The 27,899-nt window shown below is 38.1% G+C and overlaps 1 protein-coding gene across 13 annotated transcripts in view; it reads left to right on the top strand.

Annotated features, from left to right (window-relative positions):
• Nucleotides 1–27,899, top strand: part of HIVEP2 (HIVEP zinc finger 2) — a 195,440-nt gene that overhangs the window by 62,695 nt on the left and 104,846 nt on the right. The gene's annotated exons all lie outside the window — the stretch shown is intronic.

Below are 27,899 nucleotides of genomic sequence, written 5' to 3'. Positions count from 1 at the left end.
TGTTTAGTCTACCTTTTCAGCGATTATTTTGTTCTTTTTTTTTTAAATGACAATTAGGCAAAATTAAAACACTCCTTTTAGTGTAATAGGATTACATCATTCACACATTTAGGCAAAATTGATTTTCTGATCTTTTAAGGCTATTTTTTTTAAAGACACTTATTGATTTGGCTTACCAAGTTTTATTCCTTTTTTTTTTTTTCCAGAACAAAGGCATATTCCCTTAATGTAAGAGATCACCAAGGCTGCTTGTCACTGTAATTAATTTCTTAATGGTTTCCCTCCTAGGAACAAAATTATGAGATGCATTCCAGGATCCAGTACCCTCAAACAGATATTGTGTGTAGGATAAAAAAGCCCTAGTGGAAAAAGAGATTTTTAAACTTTTATCTGTTTTACAATTCTGTTAAGTGGGCATGAACATTCATAATTATTTTTATAGCCTCATTTCAAATCAGCTAATCTAATGGTAAAAATGTTTCACCCATCAAGTCATATTGTTTCAATTTTAGACATTTAAAATTCAAGGGATTAAAGGAGAAAGAAAAATGACTGTCACTATAAATGTTACCTACAAAAAAGAAAAACCTTCCTTTTGAAAACTTGCTTCTTGAATAGCAGAATGACTCATGACAAGAAATTTATAATTTGAAATTTGCAAAAGATAAAACTCAGAGCTCTGTGAGTTTTGAGTTATTAGTAGTTGAATGAATTAAGCCTTCACAATGCATCTAATTAGAAATAAATTATTAAAATATTGGTGAGATCCATTGTTTATGTCGATTTCATTGTACTTTTCCTGAGGAGCCACTGGAGACTAGCTTTACTTTCATAAGCATCACACTATATGAAAAAGTTTCATTTGAGGGTTAGTTCAGATGCTACTGTTCTTTGCCCTACGTTGTAAGGGATGTTATTAGAAGCTATAAAATTCTTCTCCCTTTCTTTAAAATGTATTTGCACTTTTATGTGGAGGAGTGTGAGGGCAGAAGTAAACATGTAGGAGGGTTATGTATTCTTCATTAAAAATATATTTCACAAAAGATTATAGTTTGTGTGGGAAGGAAATAGCTGCTTGTCTGTTGATTGCACTGTGCTTATTCCATATAAGAACTATTTGAATTCAGTCAGGATAACCTCATTTTGATAATCTGATGACTGCTTCTGCTTGGAGAAGAGAATATAATTTCAAGGCTGCGTGCTGATGGGCAACAGTAATTGTTCTCTTTTTGGCAGAGCTTAGCATGGAATCTGCTTTGGTATTTTTGTAACTACATATGCAAATCTTTTCTCTCAAAGCTTTTCCCCCCTTTCTCTCTCCATGTGCAGAGCTTTTTGTAATCTTCAGGACTGTGAAATTCCAAAGGTGTGATATCGAATGCTATCCGTGTATGATGATGTGTAAACCTAAGTTAGAGCAAAATCTTGGCTTGAAGTGAAGTCTTTTTGTTCAAGCAGATCCCGTACCGTGAGCAGATTTCCCTGTATACTTGGTTTCTATGGAGACACTTGTATTACTTATAGATGATCAGACTATTTGAATGTAGTATGGGTGGTTAGTTTATCAGCTTTGGTCAGTGCAGGTGATGGAGTTTCCTGGTTAATATGTGGTCCTTTCACTAAGCTTCCTATTGTGTTGCAGGGTTTAGGAGAGTGAAGCTAACACCAAAAACTAACCTAAAACATTGAGGTAATGTGACACTTAATTTTACCTTCTTAAAGGTACATTACGCCAGCATTATGTAAACGATAAAGAGAAACCCTCAAAATTAGGAAGATTCCTAATTGACACTGTCAGAACAATGGAATGACCCATTGCTAAAGCTCATTCTGAGAGGGAATATATGATTCTTTCTTTCTTTTCCCTCCCCTCCTCTCCCCACCTTTCTGTTTTTTATAGAGACAGGGTCTTGCTTTGTCACCCAGGCTGGAGTGCAGTGGCATGATCATAGCTCATTGTAGCCTTGACTTCCTGAGCTCAAATGATCCTCCCGCCTCAGCCTCCTAAGTAGCTAGGACTACAGGTGCTCACTACCACTCCCGGCTATTTATTTATTTATTTTTTGTGGAAACAGGATCTCACTGTGTTGGCCAGGCTGATCTCAAACTCCTGGCTTCAAGTGATCCTCTCACCTTGGCCTCCCAGCATGCTGGGATTATAGGCATGAGCTACTGCCCTCTGCCTCTTCTACTTCTTTTCTATGTAATCAGTGAGTTATCGGTATTGAAGGACTCTTTAGCTTTAGGAATTCTTCTTAGTGATTATCCAAGTTTTAAAATGTTTCATACTTCACTGTAGTCATCTTATAGATGAAGAATATAAGGCCTAATAAACGGATGGGCTTTATACTCAAAATTACACATTGTATTGACAGTGGCTTAAGGATAAGCTCTGCTCACTGGAGCTTGTCTGCTGGGGCTTAGGAGCTGAAAGGCTCTGACCTTGTATATATGATGTCAGGAGAGAGCGTGATGACTCTGGGTAGAGTCCTCCTGCAGCCCTGATAATGGTAGCAAACTCTGATAATTAGTTAGGGCAGTGTTTACAGCTTTAACTGTGTTATCTTAATCTTCCTGTGACAGAGGTTGGCAGTGGCCATCAGTAACTGATGTGTAGATCCACTGTGAGGCACTCAGATTTCTATAACCAGATGTCATCATTTGAGTCAGCAGGACTAGAAGCTCATGTTGAATGGTGGCTTTTAGGAAGGACTTTCATAGAGCATGAGACTGGGAACTCAGCGAGAGACACAGATCTCTGGGGAGGCATAGTACGTAGAGATAAGTGCATTTTAGTGGAAATATTTTATTCTACTCTTTTTACTTGGAAGAAGATACATTTTCTATGAGAGAAGGAGATCTGTGAGGTCTAACTATCCTGATAGCTGAAAGCAGGACCTCAGAGACCATATTTTCGAATACAGATGACAGAACTCAGGTCCAAGACTTTTTATTAAAGGCATTCTTCTAACTTCACTAAAGTTAGATGACACTATCTGATTGCCTCAGAACTAAAGGATGCACAGGAATGTACTCTAATAACATGTGTAGGGCCATTCTTACTGTGTCTCATCTGGTTGCTCTAGTTGTCTACATTCATTTTCTTGGAATTAATTCACTTGCTACAGAATTAGTCTTAAAAAATTCTCTTTCCAAACTTTTAAATTTTTAACTGGACATTTAAAAATTATTGACATGATGATTTATAGATATTTAAACAACTAATTGCCCACAAGTGCCTAATTTTCCATAAAATCACAGCCTGACTCATGTGTGAACTGGATAAGGCCATATCCAAAATTGTTTCCTTCTGTTATTTAGGTTAGTTTTATATGAATGGAGAGGTATTCATAAGGCCGCATGGCATAGTCCAATAAAGAATTTATTTCCCTCCTGAGGGAACAAGCTTAAGAAGGTTCAGAAACATACATAAGCATAAGATAAAAACTTATTTCCTCAAGAAACTTGAGTCTAGTATGGGGGAAAAAAATGACATTTCATGCTTGATCCAAACTGAGTACTAGAGATGTTAAAGATGCCTTGCGTTTGAACCCCAGTGGTTCAAGGAATGGAAATGCCAGTAACTGAGACCAGAACTGCTGGGGAGAAGACACATTTTGTTTTATATAACTGTTCTGTCGAGATGAGGGTGTGAGGAACCTGCAGTTGTGATTGTGGCCTCAAATTGTGCCAAGGCATTGATGGATGGAGGGAATCTAGGAAGAGCCCAGTTGTAGGCCGAACTTAGCCTGGGGACTTGATCAAAGAGAGTCTGAGCCACGCAGGCCAAATGGACAGGTTTGGACTAGGATCTCAGAGGTGTAGGGCAGCTTTCCCCGTTTGTAATGAAGTGCTGAAGCAAACCTTTCTCTTGGATATGGAAGACTGTCTCAAAGAGAGGACACCGAATGCCTTTAAAGTTATAAAGCTCCCAGGCCTCAGAGAATCTGGACTTTTAAAGGCAAGCAATGATCCCTGAGAAGAGAGGCTTCTTTGTCATCAATGTAGGACACGCTGGTGACTGTGTCTGGTGGCAAAGGCTTGCCTGTCAGTCCCACTTGAGGCTCAGCTGTCTCCACTGGGAGGGTCCAATTCCTCTCTGACCTTTGTTCCTTCTCATTGGAGTCAATTTTTTTGGTGTGGCTTCACCATCTGGGGGAGGGTGCAAGTTATGGGGTTGTTGGCAGGAGCATTGAATTTGGGTCCTAGTGAGGGTGAATATCTGAAATGTCTTGACATTCTACTGTGTTTGCTGGTGGGAACTGTTCTCTGCTGGAGAGAGAGCAAAGAGAGAATATGAGAGCTGAGTTTAGAATCCTGGTAAATATTCCTGCTTTGGGGACGAATGAATAATAGAATCTAATAAAGATGACTAAGAGGAATAGTGAGGGGGTAGGTGGATGCCAAGAAAAGCACCATTATAGGAGAGATGAATTATAGAGTTTCCAAATTATCAATTTCATTCACTGAAATTGGTGTTCAATTGACGGTATTCTATATGCCAGGTTCTATGCTAGTCCCTGTAGATACAATATGAACAAGACATAGTCTTGGTCCTCAAAGAATTCATTGGAAGTCAGAGATCATGGCCCATGTGGCACTATTGAGTGACTTTTGCTGGGATTGCAGTTTAAACCAGGGAAACAGAACGCAGCCTGTGGGTGAGCCATGTTTGGAGACGGGCATGGGAGGGTCAGAAGGAGGCTGGAAGGCTGCCTGGAGAAGAGACTGTGGAAGCCTGGGGAGGGTGTTAATGAAGTATCTGACTGTGTGATCTGCAGCTGCTCAGACAGCTGAAGTCAGATGGCCTGGAATGGTTGAGAATCAGGGACCCAAAGTCAACATGAGAGCAAAGAGCCACTCCAGCAGCTGTGAAGAAGTGAAAACCAAGGAGAGAAGGGGGTCTTGCATTAGTAAGTGGGGATCTGAGTTTGAGATAGAGAAGGAGCAGGTCAAGAGGATAATGGGGTTGAATTTGCAGTGCTAGTGGAGGGCTCAAGAGGTTGGAGGATGGAGTTTATTATAACGGGAGCTCAGAGAATAATCATCTCTAATTTATTATTGACGCTGTGCTCAACATTCAACATCCATGTTCTTCCTCAAAAGCCCCCTACTGGATAGTGTAAGTGCCACTACCATAGAAAGATTCTACTTCATCATGCCTGGTCTACTACAGCCTCTTAGCTGGTGCTCCTGACTCAAATTACTCTGTTTGTGGTCAGTTCCTTATTCCACTACAAGGCTCATCTTCTTAAAACATCACGTTTAATAGGTTACTGTGAAGATCTAAAAGCTTCACTGAGTACCCATTGCCTACAGTATAAAGGATGTGCCCCTCCATAAAGTGAGAAATCGCCATTTTTGCCGGCTTTCGTAATTTACCAATGACTCTTACACACATAATCTCATTGAATTCTTACAAAAGCCATATGATAGTGAGGATATATATTTCTCTTTTTCTAAGTTTATAAATAACATAATAGAGGATCAGACATGTTAGATGACATATCCAGGGCCACACAGTTCATGAGTGGCAGAGCCAGAGATAGATATCAAGTCTTCTGAGTTCAAGTCCAAGGTCCTTTGCCCCACACCGTGTCCTCACCTTGGAGCCCCATCTCCATTCTAACCTTAGGATTTCTGTAATTAGGATGATGAGCCGAGGTGCCTTCAGTCCCAGCAGGATTTCAGAGAGGCCTCTCAGTGTCCCTACAGTCACTTTTTATCACCACTCAGAAGTTGTGATCTGGGGCTGTCAACTGAGACACATTTCCTGGCTGGTTTTCCCTTAGATTGGGAAAAGCCTGTCTCCTGCCAGGACATCTGGGGAGGCACAGAAAACACTCTGTACTTCCCTGATGTCATCCTCAGTGCCTGCTTGTCTCATATGGAACTTGGAGAGGGTTGCCACTGACTTCACATGGGGTTATGGACAGCTTTTGACCACTGCCGGCACCATCCCTTCCTGCTTCAGCTGCTGTCACCAGTAAGGCGAGAAACAGGCTTTGAATTCATGAATTCACACCCAGAGAAACTCTAGGTCTGAATACTTGTTTCAAAATGTATTCTCAGTTGTTATCTTAATGGATGTATAAATTCGTTGCCATTTAGCTGTGAATCGTTTGGAAAATTATGTATACAGAAGGGTGTAGAGCTGTGCTTTGAAATACATGTTGAAATTGGGAACATTTGTTAGCAATGCAGTGATTAATGAGTCTGTGTTAACATGATTTTAGAGTACACTCTGTTTCCATCATTTTCTCATTGTGCTGAAGCCAATGTCATGTGGATTTTGACAGAGTTTTTTGGAGACAATTTACTGCATCAGAAGTTTAAATGATATCAGAAATATGCCTGACAATTGCCGAGAATATCAAGATTGCCTCCACTCCTATAAAAATCAGTGATGGAAATATGTTCATGAGGATTAGTTAAATAATATATTGGAAGAGTGCTGCATCACCTTTTGGGCTCCATGTTAAGACACACACACACACACAAACACACAATCCCAGCACTTGTTTGGAAATTTTGCCTTTGCATTCTTTCAGTTGCATTTCCACGATCAAGCAATGCATCTTTCTAATCACAAAAGCTAAAGAATAGTTGAAATACCTTTTACAAGCCCATGTTATAATCCTCATTGTACCTCATGGTACCTCACTCCCTTGTACCAGTGTATTTCTTTTGGGGACAATAGCATAGTTTCTCAGGAGGCTGTGATCTCAGGAAGTCTCCTAATTTTTCTAGTGCCTTTCACATGTTGGAATTAAAAGGTCAGTAAAGATATAGTTTAGGAGTATGAAGGGCTCAACTGCCAAACTTTGAATTTTTTTTTCTCTTTACTTTCTCTAATTTAACCAAAGGTGTAGAATGATGCACAATACATTGGAATGAGATACAATTTGGACTTTGGTAGTAAACCATTTTAGGGCGAGAACAAGATGTGTAAATACTAAATAGTGTTGAATGGAAATGTTCTGGAAAAGGAATTTCAGTTCTGAACTGTGATATTACATTATTTACTTTCTGGGGAATTAAATAAAAATTTGTATTGTGGTATTCATTGGAAATACTGATTTATATTGTGGCCATATTTTCTTATATTGTGGCCATATTTTCTTCACTTGGCCTTAGTTACTTAGCAGTCACCTAATAAAACTTGAATAATTAAAGAGGGCATTCTTGATTAAAACTAACTAGCTATATGTGTACTTCATGAGCTTGTTAGTGCACAGGTTGGACTACATGGTAAAGATGGCCAAGAAGACTAGTTTATATGTTGTTCAAAGCATTAACAATGGTAAAAGTGATAATATATGATAATAAAGAAAAGGGCAAAAATATACAAAGTTGACACTTTTGTAGAAACTGTTATGCCTTATTTTTACCTTTATTTACTTTAATGTTTTTATTTGAGACAGGGTGTCACTCTCTTGCACCCCCTGGAGTGCAGTGGTGCGATCTCAGCTTACTGCAATCTCAACCCCCTGGGCTCAAGTGATCCTCTCACTTCAGCCTCCTGAGTAGCTGAGACTATAGGCCCATGCCACCACGCTCAACTAATGTTTGCATTTTGTGTTTGTGTGTGTGTGTGTGTGTGAAGATGAGATTTGGCCACGTTGCCCAGGTTGGCCTTAAACTCTTAGGCTCAAGCAACCCACCTCCCTTGGCCTCCCAAAGTGCTGGGATTACAGATGTGAGCCACCACTCCTGACCTATGTCTTATTTTTAAATACAGGCATTGTGTGACATATCCTATAATAGAATTTTTCAAAAGTGCTTAGCCCTTTTGCATTTCATCACTTTATTTTCTCCTATCTTGTTGAATGATTCTTGGGATTAGTGGCACTCAATGGGAATCATTGTAACTTTCCCTGGCCTTGTGCATTCTTTGGAGCTGTCCCTATGGCCTATTCCTCTCCATTTTTGCTGTCTACTAATGCAGGCTCTCATCACTGCACCTGTCTACTATGGAACCTTCTGTCTTGAATTGATCTCATACACTGCTATCAGATTAATTTTACAATAACTCTCTTTTAGCACCCCTCTTTCCTGCTCAAAGTTCTTCAGAGGGTCTTTATTATCCATAGGATGACAGGTAGCTTAGAGCCACAAAAATAGCACAGGAAGTGGAATCCAGAGACCTGTTTTAAATTGCTTGGCTTTAACTTGCTTTGTGACCCTGGAAACATTACTGTTCACCAGAACTCCTCAAATTTATCTTTACTAACTGTCTTAAGTTCCTCACCTCTCATATATCTTACGAAAGCCAGTGGTCATTCTTTGTCTTCATCTTCTCAACTCTTTACAGCATTTTGAACAGTTGACCACTCTGTCTTATTTAATGAAATGCTTGATCCTCCCAGCTTCCATGACACTACACTTTCTCCCATCTATCCCTGTCAGTCTTATTTGCTAGGCTGCCCCTAAGTGTTGGACTCCCTTAGGGTTCTATCTAAATCCTCCTATCTTCTTTATCTAAATTCTCTTTCTAGCAGATATCCCAGCATGGTTTAGAATATCATCAATATGCTAATAATTTTCAAAGTTTTATTTTCATTAATGGATCTTATCATGAATTTTCAACTTGTATTCCTCCTAAATCCATGCACTTGGCTGTCCAATGGACATATCAAAGTTGAAATAGGCAAAAGAGAACTATCAGTGTCCCCCTGCCTACAGCTGTGCTCCTCCACCAAACCTTTCCATTTCACCAAACAGAACCATGTTTCACTAAGTCAACCATGTTTGTTGCTCAGGCCATAATTCCAGAATTCATCCTGGATTCCTCTCCTTCCCCCCAGACTCACATTTAATCCAGTAAGTACTTCTGGCTCTCTCTCCAAAATAAGTGCTGAATGTCATGTCTTCTTACTCTCTACTCTGCTATAGTTTCAGTCCAAGACACCAGCATCTGTCCTTGTAGGCTGCAAAAGCTCTTACTAGGCTTCCCTGCCTCCACACTCCCCAGAGTAGCCTATTAAATATAAATTATATAATACCCTCCCTTGCTAAAAATTATGTAATAGATTCATTCTCCTTACCTTTAGAATAAAATCCAAGCTATTCACTATGGCCCATAGGGCTCTGCTTCTCTGGGCTCATTTTCCTCTACACACCCCATTCCCAGATAGGTTCTAGTCATAATGGCCTTCATTCTGTTCCTTAAACTTGCTGAGCTTGTTTTTGTCCCTGTCTTTGCACTTACTGTTTTTCCTGCTGGCAGTGCTTTTTACCTGCATATCCCCTGCATGGCTCCTTGTCATTGTTCAAGTCTCAACTCAAATGTCCCTTCTTTGGACAGGCCATCTGTGACCCAAGTTTGAGCAGTTTCCTTAATCCATCCCTAGTTCAGTTTTTATTGCATTTTTTACTTCATAGAAATGATCAGAATCTGAAATGATCAACTTAATAGTTGATGTATTTTTTGTCTGTCTGTCCCCAGTGTGGACTCCCTGAGGTCACTGACATTTTATTATTCACCTCTGCATCTCAGTGCCTAGTAGAAAAGATGGTGTATAGGAAGCACTTGAAGAATTTGTTGACTCATTCACCACTTTGAGCCTAGCTTCCTTATCTGTAAACCAAAGGTGTCAGGACAGGGGACATCTGACCCTGCCCTACCTAGCCAGTTTTAATTCTTATCGTGTCTCTAAGCCCTCTGATCCAGTCCAGTTGACCTCCTTAAGGTCCTATAAATGGACCATGTTTATTCAGATCTTCAGGCCTTTGCTCATTCTCTTCCCTCCTGAGTGTCCTTCTTTTTGGTCCTTGCTGGCTGCATTTGTCAATAATTTTCCTTCTTCTCTTTTGACTCTACCCCTCATAGAAGAGTATAATTGTTTTATATATACATGTCTTTCCTGTCCTAGTTGTTAGTCCTTAGGCATAGGGCTATGGTTTATAGTTATAACTCTTTTGAACCTCCGTGGTGATAGCATATAGGATATATTCAGTACATGGCTTATAATTCAATAAGGGCGTGCTGTCTTCCGAAAACACTGATTTCAAAACGATAATCATGCTTGGTCTGCTTACTAATTTATATGGGATAAAAATAGATTTTTTAAAAAAGCAACTAAACAGGTATATCTTTGTTAAGCCTGAGCTGGAGAAAAAAAAATCTAAAAATGGAAATTTAAACTTCTGGTATCATGGTGTTTTGAAAACATTTGTAAGCAACCTTACCAAAAGTTTTGTTATAGATTTTTATTTCATTTAAGTTTTTATATATTCATGAGTAGTTGAAAAAGGAAGTGAACATTGTTTTTTATTAACTCAGGTTAAAAACTTGAGTTTTTAATTTGCTTCAGTTTGTTCAGGTATTTGGAATTTAGAGAAGCTCTGTGAAAATATCCCGCCTACACGTTTTGAATATCCTCTTCCTGCTTATCTTCAGAACAGCTTGGTTCTTTTAATAGCAAATGGCTGAGTGGAGGGGAACCATTTGTAGTGGGTCAATTTAAGTATGGTGTGTCCTCCCACTTCAGACTGAAGTCATGCTAACTGCTCAGGGATTGGTGCAACTGTGTGTTTCTTTTGATGTTGGTCAGATCCCAGAAAACTCAGTATTTTAGAAGGATGTTGCTCATTCCTTAGATAATTTGAAAAATTATTGGTCAACTTAAAAAAATTCAGGAGCTAGGGAACACCTCATCTATTCTTTTTATGAATATGTTAATTTATTATTCTGTTGGAGGCTGTTCTTAAAATTCCCATGGGCCAGGATAGGAAGAGGTAATGGGGAGAAGGCTTGTTTTTTTATGTAATATATGAACCTAGCGCTATGTGATCATGCCAGATTCAGTATACGCAAATGGTGTATTTCTCTCAATCCAGAGTGGCTGGAAAATGTGTGCTCAAAATTGAGAATAATCATATATTCCATTCATGGATTAATTGTTTTCGAATAATTTAGTCAATTATACTTACAATGATTTTTTAAGTTTTAATAACATAAAAGACACTTCGTATATGTAGCCTGTGGTAAATCATGGTGTACCTCATTTACTAGTCAATAGTATTGGTGTTCAAAATAATGTTGGTGATTGGATTAATTCTCAGTCCATCCCAGAATTTGCTGTTTTGAATAAACAGCTTGTTTTTAAGGTATCCACTTGTTTTGGGAAAGTAGAGATAAGAAAAAAGTCTGCTTCTTTAAATGTCTTGTTTGGATTGGGGGCACACAGCCATTTTTTTTCTAGTGAGTAGATATAAAGGATTTCCCAAAAGGTGGCTGTGGCTTCGCACAGGAGAGCTGGAGAGCTCTTGGTACATATACTGCTGAGTGTTGAAGGCAGGTGAATCTGTTCTATGTTTCTGTGCAGTGGGCTCTTGCTGGGGTCAAAGCTGTGTGGTGTCTGTAAAAAAGGGTTGCTGTGTAATGCTTTAGAATTGGAATTGCAGATTCTTCTTGTGAGGGGAATATTGCTGTTATGGGTAAAAGTTGTGTCTTATGGTTGCCCTTGTGACCTTGTTAGATCCTTTGGATAATTAATACTTCCAGAAGTTGGGATTGTAGATGCTGGGAATGTAGAAAAACAATAGTCAAATCAGTCAAAAAGGTGCTAACCATTGGGATAATACACTGAAAAGCATCCAGTGGGAAATTTATGAACTGTAAAAAACCCAATACTGCATGAAATCATAACTTCCTTTTATGACCCTCAATCGTGGCCATTAAAGGGCTAACTTCTGTTACAGAAAAGAGGTAGCTAGTTAGTTCAGATCTCTGGGTTTAGATAAATCACAGTATCTCTCTTAGTTTTGGTTTGGCAGTATGTCTTGGACCTTTTCCTTTGGTTTCCTTTGGTTGTTAGATAAAGACATGTGAGGATGGACTCTGTGACTGCATGGTTTTCTTCCGGGTGAGCTCACTGGCTTGCCACCGCCCAGATTTATCAGCAGCTGGAGTTTCACCTAATACTGTGGTTTGCTCCAACCATTTGCTGGAGCAGAAAAAGATGGCATCAACTTATCTTTTAAAATAAACTGACTTTGAAAGGTTTTATGAAATCACGGTTCATTTTGATTAGTTTTTGCCAACAGCTGCCTGCATTTAGCCTTTGTTCTTTGTTGGACATAACTGTTTAGGAAAGATTGCTGCTTTATGGAAGTGATTCCAAAGACTCATTGTTCCAGACATCGGACATCCTTATGTTATTCAGGTCTGATGATATTTGATCTAACGCAGATTAATTACTAAGCTCTCAGTGAATAATTAACCATTTGACCTGTTCCCAAGTTATATGCTCACTGAGTTAGAAATGATTTCCCCAACTACTAAAGATAAGGAAGGTTATTCCTGGTTTCACAGTGTCCCCATTGTTACTGACTTGTATGTGTGAGAGACATCAGCTGATACCTACGCACTGGTCCAGCTACTCAGTCAAACCACTTCCTGGGGTTTTCTCGGGTAATGGCAGTGATTCAGAAGACACCACAGAACTTTCTGAGGACTGTTCCCTGTGTGTTACTCTGGGCTGAATGACTGGGAACTGTCAAGTTCAAAAGGAACATTTTTTGTTGTAGTGCTATTAAATTTGTGGTTTGCTTTTGCTCAAAGTTGCATTTCAGCTGAATTTAGGGTGGCTTGTCTGTGTGCCATTTATTTTATAGTACCTAATTTCCATCAATTAACCATTTCATGCCTTAGTTGAGTCCCTTATAAAGTCCTGTATTAAGCCTGGAGGGGATAGGCAAACTAAGTCATTATAACTGCCTGCAGTGGCTAGTAGTAACTGGGGAGAGGAGAGATAAAAATGGATGGGGGCCAAATAGGGTATTAATGCAAACATATGCCATTGTACTTTTCTACTTATGTATTTTTGTGATTTTTTTTTTTTACTTCTGATCTATTCACCCAGTGTACTCCATAAGGTAAATTTTGTATTTCTAGGATTATATTTATAATATAAAAATGCAGATAGAATTATTTTAATAAAGTTTTTGTTTTGTTTTGTTTTATGGTCTTGCATAAAAGGAAAATATTTCAAAATTATTTTGGAATCACAAGATATGTGTTCTTTTCTAGTCCTTCAGAAGTTCCAAAATTTCAGTTTTCGTTGTAGAATGAATAAGCAAGAACCCTGGGCACTAGTTCTCTCCTTGGTTACTCTGACGCTTGGCTTACCTTTTTCCTTCCAATATTTGCACATCTTTTCTTCCCCTCATGGCTGGATGATCCAGTCTTGTGAGATAATGTGTAATGGAAGCATTCTGTAACCTGAATGCTTATGAATAAGCATGTATTATTATCACCATTATTTTCACATATTCATTGATTGCATCATCTCATCAAACATACCAGTAATTCACTTCTGCAATGTCAGAGATGATTGTAAATATCTCAGTGGAGAAGCGACTTTCTTCTTGAACTTAAGAAAATCACTGGTAGAACCATGTTTTAGGCAAAATGTTGGTTTCACTGGTCCCGCTTTCAGTGTCCTGACCAAGAGAAAGTTGGGAAGAGTAGGTGTACAAAGCGAAAAGATTCAGTACATCTATATGGTATGGTAATTGTACATTGCTTGGCTCTCAGCACACTGTGACGCTCACTTTACAAAAATTGGTGTTTGGTTTTAGAAACAACTCTATTTTTAAAATGGGAGGTTGTTTGTGGTAGGGGTTAAGAGTGTGGGCTCTGGAATTAAATGGGCTTGCCTGCTGTCCTGGTTCCCTCAATTCTAGCTTTGTGAAAATCAGGTGAGTTTTAAATTTTTTGTGCTTCACTTTTCTGCTGGTAGAACAGGGATGATTATTATATGGTAGGGTTGTTGTGAAGCCTAACTGAAGTAATGCACCCAGAGCACTTGCCACTCAATACAGATTACAGGAAGAAATAGAGTTCCATGTTAAAGTGATGGAATGTATCATTCGCATCTCTCAGACTGTTGTGGATTCTATCTGATGGGATTTGGTTCAGTGTGATGACCTGTCTCTTGAGAGTAAATAAAAGGGGGCAGGAGGATGCTCATGGGACGTCAGAGAAAGAAGAAGGAGAGGCCCTATTGTACATTCCACAAAAAACAAATTCATGCGCTTTATGGGGCCTGGCAGTTTATAAAGTTCTTTCATGTACATTGATTTCATTTAATCCTCCCAACAACACCTGTTTTACGGATATGTATACTGAGCCTCAGAGACACTCAAGGACTGGCTCACAGGCATGTGGTCAGTGAGAGTGCGGTGAGGAAGCAGACCTCCTGGATTCTGGACATATTTCTTCATTCCAACCCATGGGTCCTTCTCTGCTGTATAAAAATGTTCAAGTCAATAATAACCTTTGGTGCTGAACCCCAAAGGATTGGCAGGGTGTGGGCTGCTGCAGACCCAGGTGGGTCTTGGTGGGGATCCAGGACCTTCTGTCTGTGATATGTAGAACATGAATGCGCAGCCCTTCAGTGGTCACGGCTGCCAGATGGTTTTAAGAGTCCCCTGTCTCTTTGTGGCCTCTGAGTGAGGCTTGCATTTCAATCTCTGTGAAGGGCCACTTTGGATCAGTGTTCTGTGGGAGAAATTAAGGGTCAGTCTTCTCTTTTTGCTAAGAAGGAAGGTAATGAACACCTATCTAATGGTTGAACATGTGTGTGTTTTACAAGATTAATAGTATTAATACCCTTTCAACCCAAGCCTTTTTGGGTCACTGTGTTAATAAAATGAAGTTGGAGAGTAGAGTAAAATAATTAATGTATATATAATGTAACTCTTAGTTTGATTTAACTGGTTAATCTGTGATTCAGTATACATTTTTAATACATTTTAAATTTTAAAAGTGGTGATACACTTTTACATTTATTTCTTTGGGTTCTGAGATTATAAATAGCTTTAAAAGTTGGAGTGCCCTATTTGTCATGCTAAAAATCAAGTGAGTTAAGACGTGGGAAAGTGATCAGAGAAAATTCAGTATAGTACTTCAGAATTTTTAAAATACTGAAAACAAATTTTAAAATTAGTTATTTCATACACATTAATGTGTAAAGACTGCATTGATTTGGGTATTACATTTGAACGCATTATTTTTATGAAATTTTTTTTTATTCTGAGTCAGAAATTTGTACATAGTTGATACTATATATATTTATCAAATGAATTTGTTTTTATGAAATAAAATTTTGATTAGCTATAATATACTTTTTTTTGGCTACATGCACTTCATTTTTCAGGGAAGAGGTAGGTAGCTAGAAGAAAGCATGACATACTATCAGTAATTTATTTTTTAAAGCAACATCTAGGCCAGGATTTCTCAACCTTGGCATTGTTGACATTTGGTTCCAGATAATTCTTTGTTGTGGAGGGGCTGTCATGTGCAATGTAGAATGTTTAGCAGCATTCCTGGCCAGCTACCCAATAGATACCAGTAGTTTTCCTTCTCCCCAGTTGTGACAATCAAAAATGTCTCCAGACATTGCCAAATATCCCCTAGGGGGCAAAATCACCCTTGGCCGAGAACCACTGATCTAGGATTTTCAACATTATATTTAAATCTTCTACCTAACCTAAATCTACATTATTCTACAAATTTGAATCGATGTTCAGACTTACACTAAAAAGGAGAAAATGCTATACTTACAGAGGCAATACTTATCAATTATGAAAAATAAGATTTTTCAACAACATGGGTTAGGATAAGTGTTTTCTGATTAACCCTTATTTACCATAATATAATCCAATTAACCAGAATTTCACACATTTGAAATAATGTTTTATGCCCTTATTTTCTTTCAAAATAGATATATCCCCTGATTCTGAATTAATTTATAATAATGATCTGGATAGGGCTTTTTAAAAACTTTCAAAGATGGAAATAGTATTGTAGTTTGCCCTATATTGAATTAGATCATTCTGGGTATTCCTCATGCACATACTGAAAAGTTTAATTGTCTTTATAGTTGGGTGTGTGTCTTGATGAATAAAGATTTGTGCAACATGAGCTGAAGAGTTAGATTTCAGAAGTCCACTTATCAACTCTTTCATGGACATTTTAGCATAAGGAGACAAATAGACATACTTGGTTATTAATTATTATAGGGATATAGACATTTCACTTGGCCCAAGATTTAAGTGATTGCTCTTTAAAATGTGTTTTGCTCATGATAGAATGTATTTTTGTTCTTGTGAACCATGCACTGAAGCTTTAGCCAATCAGAGGAAGGAATTTACTGTACGGTAAAAGGAAGTATTTGTTCCGTTATTGTAGTATGTGGCCTCTTGCCATTTTTGATAAAGGATTGAAGTGTTGTGCACCCAAAGTCTGCTACCCTCTTGACCCTTCATCAATCATCAGCTGGACTGTGAGGTTAAGTGAACTGTAGCCCGGTAGGATAACTATTGTTTAAGCATTGTGTAACTCTTGAAAGCGGAAATTACTGACACAGCAGTCTTGCAATGTGATCTTTCTAGTTTTAAGATTATATGCATAATTTTCCTTTCTGTTTCTAATCTATGCCAGATTAGAGGTATAAAATGACAGTATATAGGACTTGAAGTCATGTTATTCAATGGATGACCGTGAGACTGTTGGAAATTTATTTTTATTTGCAAGAATAGGAACCTGTGCAAAAATAAATGACCTATTCTAGCACAACGTTTCAAGAAATTCATATGGGATCCTATTGAAATTGTTATTGCCTTAAAACCACTAGGACAGCAACCAAGTCTTGCATGCGAATCCACCTTTATTAATGCATTAGTTACTGAAAGCATATATTTGTCCACATGTTTTCTAAGTAACTGGCAGCATACACAAATTCTTTTAGCACATATCCTGTTTTTTTGATTGGCTCAGGAAAACTTTATAAGAGCCATGTCCAACATTCACAGCTTTATGTCATCTCGTCTCTGTATTTATGCCACTTTCTTAAACAAGTAGAGTAATATATCAGCTGCAGCTGTTGCTGACCAAAGCTGTCACTGAAGTGGGTGGAGGAAGAGTCAGAGATAATGTGTTCAGATTCTGTGTACCAAAAGCATATCTGTTGCAATCAATCTGTAACGATAACAACTGGCTTGTAGAAGGCACTTCAAGCCAGATACTTTTTCATCTTTGACCAAATGTATAGTAGATTAGATGCCATGATGATAAATACCACTGATAGTTAATACAATCTGATTGAGTATATATATGATTGCCTGGCTTGTATAATAAGAAAGACCACTGATGTGTAGTCTTCACCAGGTTTGGCCACAGCCTTCCTGTAAAGTTATTAACACAAAACTTGATACTTAATAGCATGCAAAGAAAAAAAAAGACTATGAAATACCTAATAGCAAAAGAGTAAAATCCTTGTTTTCTGATATAGACAGTGATGCTTCCTAATAAGTGTATTTGGATTAAAAGAAATATTCACACTAACACACACATCCAATTATTTATTACAAGAATTCTACCACCATACTTACCCAGAGCAGGTTAGAAATACTGGAGTCAGTACCTCCCTACCTAAGATTTCTTATAACCCTCTGGATCCTTACCCTTTGTCAACTTCTCCTGTTCACCAGTTTACCACAGGGAGGACTGAAAATTCCCACTGGAAGATTATAGCTTAATTTTTATTTTCTTTTTCACTTTTTATAAAGATAGTTCATGGCAAAGGGAAATTGTATTTTAGCAGTTAGAAAGGGGTAAGTAGTCACATTGGCCTGAGGCTCATTGCACTTTCACCCCATTAGGGTAAAATGAAATCCTGATGTGGTCAGATCAACTAAGGGAGAGACCGACCTCAAAGATAAAGAGAAAGCCCTTTCCACAGCTTTATATATTTATCCTTTTCCCAGTAATTCTACTCGTTGTCCTTAGCATCAAAGTACCTATTTCTTTTGGAATTACTATTCTGCCTTATAAAGAGAATCTCCCAGACTAAATGCTCATGGTATAGAAACTTAAAATTAAAGGTAGGCACTTTGACATGGATCTACATACATGGGAGAAAGAGGTAATAAAGGAGTGAGGAGTTAGCACTGACCTAACTCTAAAAGAAAATTTCACAGCAGATGTGGAATTTCAGGAACTGTCTACTAATGGGAAATAAGGGTTGTAGAAAAGGAAGAAAAATTAAGTATGGCCAAGTATTATTGAGCATCAATGATTATGCTCAGTGATTTATTAGTAGCTAACATCTATTGAGCACTTACTGTGTGCCAGGTAGGAATGCTTTCTGTGTATTAACTTATTTAGGTTCTCAACAAGTTTTCAAGGCTGTTGCTGATATTATCCTCATTTTACAGTTGAGGGAAAGGAGGCAGGAAACTAAATAACTTGCCCAAAGTTCTAGAGGGCATTAGAGGCAGAGCCAGGATTAGAATTCAGAAAGTCTGATTTAGAGCTTGCCTCTTCACCAGTGCAGCATACTGCTTACCTAATTTAATTTCCACCACAGCCCTCCAAAACAGGTATTTTCTTCCATTTACAAATTTTACAAATGAGGAACTCAAAGCCTAGAGAGGTTAATTTTGTCAAGGTCATCCAGCTGGCCAGTGGTAAAGGAAGGATTCGAACCAAGGTCTGATCCTCAAGAGTCTGTGCTTTTTCACTGTAAGAAGAGGCTGTCTTGGGATGGCCTAGAAGTGTAACTGACAGAGGGATCCAGCTCCTTCCTTGTAAGTTAAGATTATTAAAAAGCTTGTATAGGTTGTTCATAACTCGTCCCAAGGCAGTAGAGCTGATGTTTACTGAAGCATGCGAAACGCTTTCTGGTTCACCTCTATCTTCTAGAAATCGTCTGCCTGTCATCATCCTAGGTCGTGTGCTTCATTTCATTTGGTGTGCCTCTTTTCAATGTACTGGGCTGTTCTATTCCTGTTTATAAATCTTGTAAGTGTGCACATTAAAAAAGTAATTAAAATGTCATTATAATTTATAGTATGCCTGAAGTCAATCACCTAATTAAACTACAAGAGAGAAGAGGTGGTACGTTCGTAGGCATTTATGAAGTATTACTGTATTAATTATGCAGGGATTTTGAACCAAGTAAAAGAAAAAGGTACTGGTAACATTATTCCTTAAAGTGTTTCCTTTTTTTTTCTTCTCAGTTTCAGACCTTCACTAGTTGGTAGCATAACCCTCATGTGTCTTTTGGCTAATTTTTAATGAAATTAGGATTTTTATGTCTTTCACTCAGCATTTTCTTAAAATGCTCCTGACAGCATTAATGTGCATCATCCCACATCCTAACTGAATAAGCAATTAGCAGCACAATAGAAAACAAAATTTGAATTCATGGGTTATACATAGCCATCCAAATTCTCTTTTGGAGTATTAAAATGGCAGCATATTGGATATCTGGAATCATTCAGAAGAGATTTGGTTTTCCTGGAGCAATAGTAGCTATCAAGAGACTTATTTTCTTATTAAAGAATAAAAAAGCAACCACAACAAAAACAAAAACAAAATTCACATGGCCAAGTAAAATAGGCTGTAATAAATCTCTTGCTGGAGGAAACTATTTTTGAAAAGCTGTTTTTGAATTCTAAGTGCTAGCACATATAGGTAGATAGACACAGATATAGACATAGTTAACTTTTATTATGTGAGAATTGATGACTTGGATAGGTGTTCCAGCCCCTTGGGAGGTCTTTGCAGTTTGTAATGGAATTGGTTGGCTATATGAATTCTTACAGGGTTAGGACCTTCAAGGAAAGGAGAATTCTGAGGGATATGATTTAGTGTCATCCATGTGAGTGAAAGATTTGTGCAGTGAATTTTCCCTACCCTGTGTTTATTATTTTGGAGGATGAGTAGAATGAAAGGCTCTAATTCTCAGAAGCAATCCTTAAAAAGAAAGGCAATAAAGGCATTTAACTGAGTTATGTAATAGCAAATGTATATAGCTCCAAGTTATTAGGTGCTCAAAAAATTATTGGGTGAACAAGTGTCTTGTGTAGACTCCAGTTTTCTTTGTTCCTCTATGTGCATATACAATATCCTAAACGTATAAACAGTTTTCATATTAATATTTATTATTTTTCGCTAAGTCACAAAAGCTGAGTTGACCTGTAGTGTACTTGAAGTATTAGTAATAGTTAAGAAGTTAAAGTGTGGTTGTCAGTTTCTTTGGAAAACTTCATTCTGAGTGATAAGCTGTGATGTTGAGGAACACAGCTCTTTCTGCTATTGTGAGAGCAGCACTTTACCCTCCCTTTCTAGGCTGTTCCTAGAATTCTTGGTTAAAGGGACCTCCAGGCTCCAGCTGACACTCCTGTAGGCTGCTGGTGATGGGACTGGGAGTTGAGCAGGATGTGAAATACAGAGAGTGAGCCAAGGCAGGTTTTAGTTCAAGGCTGCTGGGCTGAGGGGGAGAGATAGACAAAAGAGTAAAATACTCAACAAGGGTAGCAGAGAGGAAAGAAAGGACACCCCCTACAGCCCTCTTGCTGGCTTGGCTGCTTACTGGGTGGTCTTTCCAATGGTAGGGGCAAAGGTAAATCATGCACATTTAATTTGAAAATTGCTAACACACACATATCCTCTTAACACGATCTTTGTTTACAGCAGTATAAACATTTCTCCACATGGAACCAAAGCTACATAAAATAATAAGCATGAGATTTAAATAAAGATTTTGCTTATAAGTGTGTTTTTGGGACCTGTGGACTACAAATATTCCTTGAATCAGTGCTCACTGCAATGTGAGCTTTCCCACAGAAAGTAGTGTGTCTTACTCCTTGCGGGATCCTAGTCTCTGTCGGAGAGATTCATACGGAGCAGGGACCTCAAAATGTGCAATATGCAAAAGCATAGTTAGATGAATGTAGATGTGAGGTATTGTGAAGACTTTGGTATTTTTCATTTACTTTAAACCTGGCATGACATTTACTATTGAATTTGACCTCTTCTCTAAACTTATTTTATTTCCTCTTTCTTTCTGAGAACTCAATTAAATCTCTTAAAAAATTCATAACTTGATATTTGTGTGTCCTGTCTTTAGAAATATTTTGTAATATTTTATCAGATATGCCTTGATTCTTCAGAAAGCAATATCTTAGAAAAGCTATTTTTTGTATAGTAATTGTTAATAGTCATTAGTAATTTAAAGAAGTTAATTTGTAATTTCCAAAAGAATCTGAGATTTTGAAATAAAAACAGTCTTAATGTGTTAATGTCAAGAACATTGGACAAGGCAGATACAAAAGATTTGGTTTGTATCTAGGATTTACATTAAAGTAACACAAACTACTATAACTGGTAGTTTATTTTAACATATGGTTTTGTTATAAGAGGTTTTATATTAAATTTTGTGGTATACTCTGGAGCTGTGAACAGAGAATTTATTAAAAAAATGCAACAGAACCTGTTCTTGCCTTTTTTGTATATTGCATTTGCTACATTAGCAAATCTATTATATATTATGTAATATATTTATTATATGTAATTACATATTACATATAATTACATAATTACATATATTACATAATATATAATATTATATTATGTAATATATATTACATATTGTATGTAATATATAATATAATATATGTAATTATATATCATATTACATATAATTACATATATATAGTACACAATATATAATATATGTAAAGTATAATATATTACATTTTATATAATATAATACATATAATCTATTATATGCAATATATAACATAAAAGATATTTATATATTATATACAAATAAATATATATAATTTATATATTATATAAAAATATATATGATATCTAAATATATCATATTATATGTAATATAATTACATATTATATATTACATAATATATGTAATATATAATATATAATTACATATATAATTACATGTAATAGATATAGTACACAATATATAATATATGCAATATATATTACATTTCATAAAATATATAATACATATAATAGATTATATGTATTATAAAATATATAATACATATAATCGATTATATGTATTATAAAATATATAATACATATATAATAGATGTATTACATAATATATAATAGATTTGCTAATGTAGCAAATGCAATATGAAACTGTCAAGTTAGGAGAAATTGGGAGAAATTGTCTGAAGGAGTGACACTTATCTTTCACATCTGGAATCTAGTACAATACATTGCTTTATTCTTGTAAATATGTTAGTCAAACACACGTTTTGGGTATTAATGTTTATTCTCTACAGTGTAAAAAGAGAATGCAGGGCTGCTAACAGATTCCAGTATAAAAGATTCATAATAGAGTCTTAACAAACTGCTGGGCTGATGTGCCACTCTATCTTTATAAGCCTAAATTTCCCTGAAAAAAAAATTTAAGTAACGGTATAAAACTTCAAGTGCCACTTTGTCATTGTTGTTGATTTTAATTATTACAGCAATCAGTAGCTCTCAAGCTATTTCCCCCATCTTCCTGCAGCTGTCCAGAATAGCCATCTGTTCTTGCAGGTGGGCCAAATTCTAATCTCTAGTAAGGCTTCCACCCGGACTGGTGTGCTTACCTACCATTTCTTTCTTAGGAGCCCGCTTTGAAATGGAATCCTTTTCTAAACAGAAGTTCCATACACTGAGTTTTATCTATTTATAATTTGAAAGTGTGGGACTGACAACTTTGAACTTAGATGACATTAAATTGCTTGGAGGGAGAGGGCAAATTTTAAGGGCATTTACTTGATGATTTGGAAAGAAAGCCCAAACAGATGCTTTTGGAGTGTTAAATTTGGGATATTACCGTTTCATACTCATTACCTTTTACCAACAGTCGGATGGGAAAAATGTGTATGTGGGTTTAAAATAAATTCTGTTAGTATATGGTGCTATTCTACTGTATCCAAGGATACCTTCAAGTAATAGAATTACTTCTTTGCTCTGGCATTTTGCTTATAGTTCCTCCAATGTTATTGCCTCACAGCTCTGGTTTCCATGGGAGGAGACAATATGTTTTTCATATATAAAAATCTGGTTTATTCATCTCAAGCCATTAGTACCTATGTCAAAACTTCTCATTATTAGTAAATTTCATTTTATATATGAATCATACGGGGGAAGGCCATTCCAATTGATTTGTCAATGAATGGGGAAAGACTGCTACTTGGTAATAATATATAAGACAATGATTATGTTATTTACAAACGTACAGAACCAAAAAGGTCTATTATTCTAGCCTGCATTTTCCTTTGTGAATGAGCCTCAGCATTTGAATATGCTGAGAGTATTGCCTTCAGGTGTTACTTGCTGGCATGTCGTTCTGTTGTGATGTTTCTGCTATCTGATGTATGCATATTCGTATACTGTCTGAGTAGATTTTAACTTCCTTGAAAATAGATCTGTGTCTTCTGTGAAATGATAGTTGACTTAACTTCTCTTTCTTTTTTAGTTTTTCCAACATTAAATAAGGCACATGGGAATTAAAGAAGCTTCCTCTCATTTTAAAAAGTCTATTGCTTAGACAAGTTGCAGAATTTGTGCAGAATAAAGCTACTACAAAATTTGTGCAGCAATGGATAGCCTGTAAAGCAGGGGTCCCAGCACCTGGGCTACGGATCACTAGTGGTCTGTTGGCTGGTAGGAACTGCTGCACAGCAGGAGGTAAGCGGAGGTGAGGGAGCATTACCACTTGAGCTCCGCCTCCTGTCATATCAGCAGTGGCATGAGATTCTCACAGAAGCGTGAACCCTATTGTGAACTGCGCATGCCAGGGATCTAGGTCTCTTGCCCAAAGAGAATCTAATGCATGATGATCTGTCACTGTCTCCCATCACCCCCAGATAGGACCATCTAGTTTTCCTGCAGGAAAACAAGCTCAGGGCTCCCACAGATTCTATATTATGGTGAGTTGTAAAATTATTTCATTATTACAGTGTACTAATAATAGAAATAAAGTGTACAATACATGCAGTGCACTTCAGTCTTCCCAACCCCCCGCCTGCCGCCGGTCCATGGAAAAATTGTCTTCCACGAAACCAGTCCCTGGTGCCCAAAAGGTTGGGGACCACTGTTGTAGAGCTTTATAGTATGAATGTACGTATTAATAATTTATTTAAATTCTTGAAACAAATGATAAAATATACATATATTTTCCTCTCATCAGGAGTTCATTTAAGTTTTTATCACCTGGGTTCTTCTTAACATGAATGGGAGCAATATGAAGTCAATACATGTACATAACATACAAGGGTGATTGTGGCTCAGTTTTTTTCTTATCTTTTTTACCGTTCAGAAAAATGTTGGATGTCCGAGGGGATAAAGATCTTTGCTGAATTTCTGCCTTTCCTTTAAGAGGAGAACTTACAGGAGAAAAAAAGATTTAACACTTTCCCTACTGTGAAGTTTAACAAAAATGAAGATTTTGATTTTGCTTAGAATTCTTTCTTTTCAGGAACTTTCAAAGGATATTACCTCAACTTCTTGCATAGCAGTACAGTGATAAACACTTCTTTTATCATTTTCTTTTCTTTTTTTTCTTTTCTTTCTTTCCTTTTTTTTTTTTTTGAGACAGAGTTTCACTCTTATTGCCCAGACTGGAGTGCAATGGTGTGATCTTGACTCACTGCAACATCTGCCTCCCAGGTTCAAGTGATTCTCTTGCCTCAGCCTCCCAAGTAGCTAGGATTACAGGTGTGCACCACCATGCCCGGCTAATTTTTTTACTTTTAGTAGAGACAGTGTTTCGCCATGTTGGCCAGACTGGTCTTGAGCTCCTGACCTCAGATGATCCACCCACCTTGGCCTCCCAAAGTGCTGGGATTACTGACATGAGCCACCGCGTCCTGCCTCATTTATCATTTTCTTTTAAGTTTTTATTTCTCTAGTCTTTGTTTCGACAAGCTTATGTGGATTCTTTTCTTTCTTTCTTTCTTTCTTTTTTTTTTGAGACTGGGTCTTGCTCTGTTGCCCAGGCTGGAGTGCAATGGCAGGATCATAGCTCACTGCAGCCCCGACCTCCTGGGCTGAAGTGATCCTCCCATCTCAGCCTCCCGAATAGCAAGGACTACAGGCATGTGCCATCACACATTTTTTAATTTTTTGTAGAGACGGAGTCTCCCTTTGTTGCCCAGGCTGGTCTCGAACTCCTGGGCTCAAGTGATCCTCCCAGAGTAAGTCTTGTTGCTTTGCCTTTAAGCATATACTATTGGCTGAGGAAATGCCTCAGACTTTTCTTGTAGGGATCAAAAGTTATAGTATTGGTTAAAAAAAATAGAGACAGAATGTGTTTCTACAGTATCTACATAGTTCCTGCCTTCAAAGTGGCTAATCTCAAATGATTCATTTAACAACACCCAGCAAATGTTTATTGAGCACTTGTTATGTGCCAGGTGTGCTGAGCCCAGTCCTCAAGCTCCACGAGTTTATGGTTTATAAAAAAGGCATATGTAAACAAACTGCAGTATAGTAAATGAGGGTTTCCAGAGAGGTGGGCCCAAGAGATCAGGTGAGAGGGCTGGGCAGGGTGGCTCACACCTGTAATCCCAGCACTTTGGGAGGTCAAAGTGGGTGGATCACTGGAGGTCAGGAGTTTGAGACCAGCCTGGCCAACATGGTGAAACCCCGTGTCTACTAAAAATACAGAAAAATCAGCCAGGCGCAGCAGTGGGCACCTGTAATCCCAGCTACTTGGGAGGCTGAGGCAGAAGAATTGCTTGAACCTGGGAAGCAGAGGTTGCAGTGAGCCGAGATCGTGTCATTGCACTCCAGCCTGGGCAACGAGAGTGAAACTCCATCTCAAAAAAAAAATTTATTTAATTAAAAAATAAAAAAATAAGAGGGCAGGTGAGAGGAGGTGTGATAAAAGATGAAGCAGATAAGGGAGGGGGGCATTTATTCTCAAGAAATATTAATCAAACACTTGTTATTTTCCAGGCACTGTTTAGGGTACTGGGGCTATAGGAGTGAACAGAGCAGTGCTGCCTCCTTTGAGAGCTTCTATTCAGTGTGGGAGACAGATATTTATCATTCTGCCCAGCACTCATGCCTGTCTGTTAATTAGGTAGGGGAGAGGGGGGATCTGCAAGGAGGTGACATTTGCAGAGGGGCCAGAGTGAAGTGAGGGGGTCAGGCACCAGGAGCAGCCCTGCTACAGTGTGCACTGCCTTCATATACTTCAAACTCCTCTTGAAAGAAAGGAAATAACATGTCAAAGTGAGGAAGAGAAACGGCATAGTATAAACAGAAATAAGATGATATGTCTGGGATCTTGATGCTTTATGTCACGGTTAGTCCCCCAGCCTTCATCAGTAAGGGCTGTTTCCCAAGCCTGGGTTGAGATACTCTTCTAGGGGGAACAGCCTCTCTTCCCCCAACCACCTGTCGCCCTAGGTCAGCTGCAGCATCCCTGCCAGGGACCATGCATAGCTGGGCCATCAGGAAGCCAATGGTGGGGGACAGCTGCCTGGGGCAACACTGGGCCATAGATAAGTTCCCAGACCCAAGACCCGACCCCAGCCCCTCCTAGACAGCAGCCCGCAGTCCCGTGGCTTCCCCCTGCCCGCAGGAGAAGCCACACAAGTCTTAACAAAGGGGAGTCCCCGTGTGGAAAGAACAAATCCGACCTAAAATTAAACCTGGAATTTTAATATAAAAAATGCTCATGATTAGGTGTTTACAGCACCTAATCTTCAACAATTAAAAAGAAAAATGTGTGGGTGGGGTAAAAAATAGCAATACACACACTCTGAAGTTTTTGAGAAAAACAGGAAACTAGTCTTTTTTAACCAGTGATGCCCAAAACTGGTTATTGCAAAGAGGGTTGTTTTTCTAATGCAGTGTGGTCAGCGCAGCTGCACCCGAAGTAGAATTCTGCTCATGATGCAGCCGTCTGTGGATTTCTTTAGCTGACAAACCTATAGACAGGCAGGCATAATTATCAGTTCTAACCTGGTCATTATGGCCGGATGGTGCTTGGAAAACAATTTGCACAAGTCCTGAAACCCCGTGAGAACATACAAAATAAGAGCATTTGGCGAATATGCAGTTATTTCCGGGAGTTGTGAATGACTTAGATCTAGGGGCTATACAATAGCTTATTGTAGAAGAACTGTTTGAATTCTCTTTTTATTTGGATTTTTTTTTAAGTTGACAGACAACATCTGATGGCAAATGACTTTTTTTTTTTTTCTAATTTGCTCATGAACTCAAGCTTCACTTTCTAACAGCGTTTTAGATGTTTCTACCTTTTTATTTTTGGCATTCGCTGGTTGGTGACAGTGAAGTCATGATTTTAAAATTGGGGTTACAGAGATGTTGTTTCCTGGCCGCAGAGTCTCACAAATGCACTATCACCACTACGTTTCTGAACAACATGAGAAAAATGATCACAGAGGAGACCATTTGGGCAACACCTGACTAGATTTTTGTCCTTTTGAATAATGTAGAATGCTTCAGAACCCACTTGAAGTACAGTAATCCCCTTTATCTGCATTGTACCTTACACGGAAGTCCAGGTTGGTCTCGGACCAGTCACTGAGGTTTCCCCTCCACTTCCTGCTGTGGGCTCAGTGTCTTTGGGGAGCCCCTGCTAACCAGAAGTCTCCCTCACAGGTCATTTCTTTGTGTCATCTTTCTAAGGATAAAAAGGGGCATTAGACTTTTGAAAGTTGAGTGATATAACCTAGATTTCATTGCTGATTGCATTTTATGGTCTCCAAGCCAAGCATTTGGTTTGTGCATTGAAGGCTTTACGCTTGTCTGTTTGTATCAGACTTTACAGTTATCTCTTTAATAAGTAAATTACTCACGCTTCTCTTTTGTGAAGCTTGTTTTCAGTGCTTGATCCAGGCAGTGTGCCTGGGCTTAGCAAGGCCCCCTCTCCAGCTGACTGCTGAGGCAGTTCCAAAAAAGGTAGTCATTACTGCTATTGATTTCTGTAGCACATCGGTCATGTTAGAATTATTTGCAGTGAGAGGGGAGTCAACTCCTTGCATATGCCTTTTAGTTTCACCACCAATGTATTGTACATTGAAGTCTTCAGTATCTT

Source organism: Pan troglodytes, chromosome 5, assembly GCF_028858775.2.
Source record: "Pan troglodytes isolate AG18354 chromosome 5, NHGRI_mPanTro3-v2.0_pri, whole genome shotgun sequence".
In the NCBI taxonomy this organism is placed as follows: domain Eukaryota; kingdom Metazoa; phylum Chordata; class Mammalia; order Primates; family Hominidae; genus Pan; species Pan troglodytes.
Note: the sequence above shows the minus strand (reverse complement) of the source record. Positions and strands in the feature narration are given on the sequence as shown.